This window comes from Pieris brassicae, unplaced genomic scaffold (genome assembly GCF_905147105.1).
Source record: "Pieris brassicae unplaced genomic scaffold, ilPieBrab1.1, whole genome shotgun sequence".
NCBI classification, from domain to species: Eukaryota; Metazoa; Arthropoda; class Insecta; order Lepidoptera; family Pieridae; genus Pieris; species Pieris brassicae.
Genome location: NW_025575971.1, coordinates 10,001 through 15,000, shown reverse-complemented (window position 1 = coordinate 15,000; position 5,000 = coordinate 10,001). Strand labels below are relative to the sequence as shown.

Genomic DNA, 5,000 nt, shown 5'->3' with positions numbered 1-5,000 from the left:
TACATATTATTAATAAATATAATTGTTTTTTTTGTTTTTTCTTTTCTTCAAATAAACCCACATTGCCATTTCTCTGAGCGTGTGCTGCGAGCTTCAACGAGAAACATTCGGCGCGAAACTGTCGAGCGGCCGGCCGTCGCGCGCCGCACCTGTACGAGAAACATTTTCCTCTGACGTTGCATCGGAATAATTATTAAAATTCATTATTATACATACAAACATACATACATACATACATATTATTAATAAATTAATTGTTTTTTTTTTTTTTTTTTTTTTCTTCAAATAAACCCACATTGCCATTTCTCTGAGCGTGTGCTGCGAGCTTCAACGAGAAACATTCGGCGCGAAACTGTCGAGCGGCCGGCCGTCGCGCGCCGCACCTGTACGAGAAACATTTTCCTCTGACGTTGCATCGGAATAATTATTATAATTCATTATTATACATACATACATACATACATACATACATACATATTATTAATAAATATAATTGTTTTTTTTGTTTTTTCTTTTCTTCAAATAAACCCACATTGCCATTTCTCTGAGCGTGTGCTGCGAGCTTCAACGAGAAACATTCGGCGCGAAACTGTCGAGCGGCCGGCCGTCGCGCGCCGCACCTGTACGAGAAACATTTTCCTCTGACGTTGCATCGGAATAATTATTATAATTCATTATTATACATACATACATACATACATACATACATACATATTATTAATAAATTAATTGTTTTTTTTTTCTTCAAATAAACCCACATTGCCATTTCTCTGAGCGTGTGCTGCGAGCTTCAACGAGAAACATATCTATCAATACAAATGTCTATGCAAAAAAAAAGAAAACAAACAAAATCATATCAGTCAATAAAATAAATAATAATATTTTTTTACTACTACTACTAGTACTACTACGTGCTACTACTGCACGCCAATACACATACATAATAAAATGAAAAATCGTCTCTCTCTCGCTCGCTCTACGAGAAACATTCGACGTCCGCTCCAATGCCGACGCGGACTATTGCTCTCGGTATAGATGTGGAGCGAAACAGTCGTGCGCACAGCGTCGACTCGTTCTCGTTGCCGCGCGTCGTTCGTGTCTATTATATAGACGAACGACGGACGAGAGAGAATGTGTTCTTGTTTTTGTTTTTGTGTTTGTGCGAAGTGTGAGAATATTATATACATATATTCGCGCATGGATGATATAGATATGGGTATGGATTTTCGGAGGAAATTATATCAAATTCGTATTTCGAATGCGAGACCGCCGAGATCTTTCCCAGCTCTCTCTCTCTCTGTGTGTGTGGTGTATAGTACATTTTATATATCTCTCTTGTGTCAACACAAAATAACAAAGAATATACATACTACTCCTCCTCATATTTTATATAATATAATATAAAATTATATTATAGCACCGCGTTCGCAGACCGTATGGTGATGTTACCAATCGACCAAGATTTGGGACCGTCTCCCCCGGTGTTATCTGTGATGTTAAAAGAATACGCTTCTAGGCACACCTCAACGCAGGGCGCCTAGCGTGTTCGACACGTGCGCGGTCGCCACGGCGACCGTATATGGAAAGAATGTATAAAAGAGGACGCACACGCGCCCATCGTCGAAACGGTGTGCGCAGCGTCGTGTTGGAATTTATCCCTCAAGCTCCGGGCGTTGATCGTATCTAGTGCGAATCATGCGTGTGTGTGCGCATGTAATTGCCAGCCGAGTTTTAATATGTTTACAATAACGTATTGAATAAAAATTGAGAAGTTGCGTTTAGATGAATGTTCAATTTTCAAATTGTCACAACATCGATTCCCGCCCGCGGGGTCGTGTTCGTTGCAGTTTTATGTCCCTCACAGTGGTCGAGCATCGTTGTACATCACCTCGTTGCGAGATCGTGACGGGACGGCCGCTCGTAGACCGGTCAAAGTTAGTCTATCGATATGAAGCGCGAACGTCGCGTCGCGTGCAAATTCGACGCGTTACGTTCACGCGTGTCGAGAAGGCGCGCGCGCAAGCGCGCGCCCCTCGACGCCGCCGAGCCAGCGGCTCGCCGAAGCCGCGTGACCGCGGTGTAGGCGTGTCGTTTGCGTAAGCAGCTCCCTGGTTGATCCTGCCAGTAGTTATATGCTTGTCTCAAAGATTAAGCCATGCATGTCTCAGTGCAAGCCGTATTAAGGCGATACCGCGAATGGCTCAATATATCAGTTTTGGTTCCTTAGATCTTACTCAGTTACTTGGATAACTGTGGTAATTCTAGAGCTAATACATGCAATCAGAACTCTGACCAGTGATGGGATGAGTGCTTTTATTAGATCAAAACCAATCGGCGGAGGGCCATGCGTCCGAAGTCGTTAATTTTGATGAATCTGGATAACTTTTGCCGATCGCACGGTCCAGTACCGGCGACGCATCTTTCAAATGTCTGCCTTATCAACTTTCGATGGTAGTTTCTGCGACTACCATGGTTGTCACGGGTAACGGGGAATCAGGGTTCGATTCCGGAGAGGGAGCCTGAGAAACGGCTACCACATCCAAGGAAGGCAGCAGGCGCGCAAATTACCCACTCCCGGCACGGGGAGGTAGTGACGAAAAATAACGATACGGGACTCTTACGAGGCCTCGTAATCGGAATGAGTACACTTTAAATATTTTAACGAGGAACAATTGGAGGGCAAGTCTGGTGCCAGCAGCCGCGGTAATTCCAGCTCCAATAGCGTATACTAAAATTGTTGCGGTTAAAAAGCTCGTAGTTGCATTTGTGCGCCGCGCTGTCGGTGCACCGCATCCGCGGTGATACTGACACGTCTGCGGAGCATATCGTCGGTGAGCCGGCGGTAAAACGCCGGTTCAATATCAAAATCCTATCGCGGTGCTCTTCGGTGAGTGTCGAGGTGGGCCGACAATTTTACTTTGAACAAATTAGAGTGCTCAAAGCGGGCTCAAAATGCCGCTTGAATATTTCGTGCATGGAATAATAGAATATGATCTCGGTTCTATTTTGTTGGTTTTCAGAACTCCGAGGTAATGATTAATAGGGATAACTGGGGGCATTCGTATTGCGACGTTAGAGGTGAAATTCTTGGATCGTCGCAAGACGAACATCAGCGAAAGCATTTGCCAAAGGTGTTTTCATCAATCAAGAACGAAAGTTAGAGGTTCGAAGGCGATTAGATACCGCCCTAGTTCTAACCGTAAATATGTCATCTAGCGATCCGCCGACGTTACTACAATGGCTCGGCGGGCAGCTTCCGGGAAACCAAAGATTTTGGACTCCGGGGGGAGTATGGTTGCAAAGCTGAAACTTAAAGGAATTGACGGAAGGGCACCACCAGGAGTGGAGCCTGCGGCTTAATTTGACTCAACACGGGAAATCTCACCAGGCCCGGACACCGGAAGGATTGACAGATTAACAGCTCTTTCTTGATTCGGTGGGTGGTGGTGCATGGCCGTTCTTAGTTGGTGGAGCGATTTGTCTGGTTAATTCCGGTAACGAACGAGACTCTAGCCTGCTAAATAGGCGTCGTCATTCAAGGTGTGCGCGACTCTCGGGGAGCGCAACTCACTGGCGACGTATTAAAATTCTTCTTAGAGGGACCGGCGGCTTCGAGCCGCACGAGATTGAGCAATAACAGGTCTGTGATGCCCTTAGATGTCCTGGGCCGCACGCGCGCTACACTGAAGGAATCAACATGTTCTCCCTGGCCTAGAGGCCCGGGCAACCCGTTGAAACTCCTTCGTGCTGGGGATTGGGGTTTGCAATTATCCCCCATAAACGAGGAATTCCTAGTAAGCGCGAGTCATAAGCTCGCGTTGATTACGTCCCTGCCCTTTGTACACACCGCCCGTCGCTACTACCGATTGAATGATTTAGTGAGGTCTTCGGACCGACACGCGGTGGCCTCACGGCCGTCGGCGTTGCTGGGAAGTTGACCAAACTTGATCATTTAGAGGAAGTAAAAGTCGTAACAAGGTTTCCGTAGGGGAACCTGCGGAAGGATCATTAACGTTGGTTTTTTCTTTTTGTTTTGTTGTTGTCAAAGACTCGCAAAAAAAGAAAAAAATACAAAAACACGTGAATGATACGAATCAAAATCGAATCCGAGACGGTTGACTCTCTCTCGTCGATTCGCGACGTGTGCGTTGCGACACGCTTTGATTAGCGTTCGCTATCGCCTATTGATACTTTGAAATAATATTTTATAATTTTTGTGTACAACCACGCAAATAAAAGAGATTTTCTTTCTTTTCATTTGTCGTACACGTTAATGATAAGTATTATTTTCAAATTTTTTTGTTTAATTTTTTCGCACCTTTTATATTTTCTCATACAAAAACACACACAAAAACAAAACGATTACCCTGAACGGTGGATCACTTGGCTCGCGGGTCGATGAAGAACGCAGTTAACTGCGCGTCATAGTGTGAACTGCAGGACACATTTGAACATCGACATTTCGAACGCACATTGCGGTCCGTGGAGAAATATCCAGGACCACTCCTGTCTGAGGGCCGGCTGCATAAAAACAAAAAGCCACACTGTTCGCGTGACGAGCGGCGATCGCTGCGACTCCGGTCGTAGCGCCGCATCTCTGTCGCGCGTGCAATTGACGGTTTCGCTAGGCCGCCGAGCGGCCGAACGATCCGTTCGAATATATGTTCGATTACGACTCGTCATCCGTATTGGCCGTGTTAAGCCACGTCTATACGATACTTTTGTCGCACAAATAAATTCTCCCCGCCGCACCGTGTCTCCCGCGGCACGGTGTGCGCGTCGAGTCTTTACGCAACGACAACGACAACGACGACAACGACGTTCGCGTTTACGCGTCGCGCGTGTTTGCTCGCATCGTCCCGGTCCCGCATGGCGATCGCGCGACGGTCGGCGCCGGTGCGCGCGTCGACGTGTCTCGACGCTGTCGTTGAAAGTTGTCGCGTTCGGCTCAGTTTCTCTTACTCTCGCGAGAGGAAGCGAAACGCGCGCGCCCGCTGCTC

General features: G+C 46.5%; 2 non-coding genes across 2 annotated transcripts; both read left to right on the top strand.

Moving 5' to 3' along the window:
• Positions 1 to 2,105: 2,105 nt before the first annotated feature.
• On the top strand, positions 2,106 to 4,011 carry LOC123719307. Its single transcript, XR_006755370.1, has one exon. It is a non-coding gene; the product is annotated as a small subunit ribosomal RNA (ribosomal RNA).
• A 352-nt stretch (positions 4,012 to 4,363) lies between these two features.
• On the top strand, positions 4,364 to 4,520 carry LOC123719303. Its single transcript, XR_006755366.1, has one exon. It is a non-coding gene; the product is annotated as a 5.8S ribosomal RNA (ribosomal RNA).
• Positions 4,521 to 5,000: the final 480 nt, after the last annotated feature.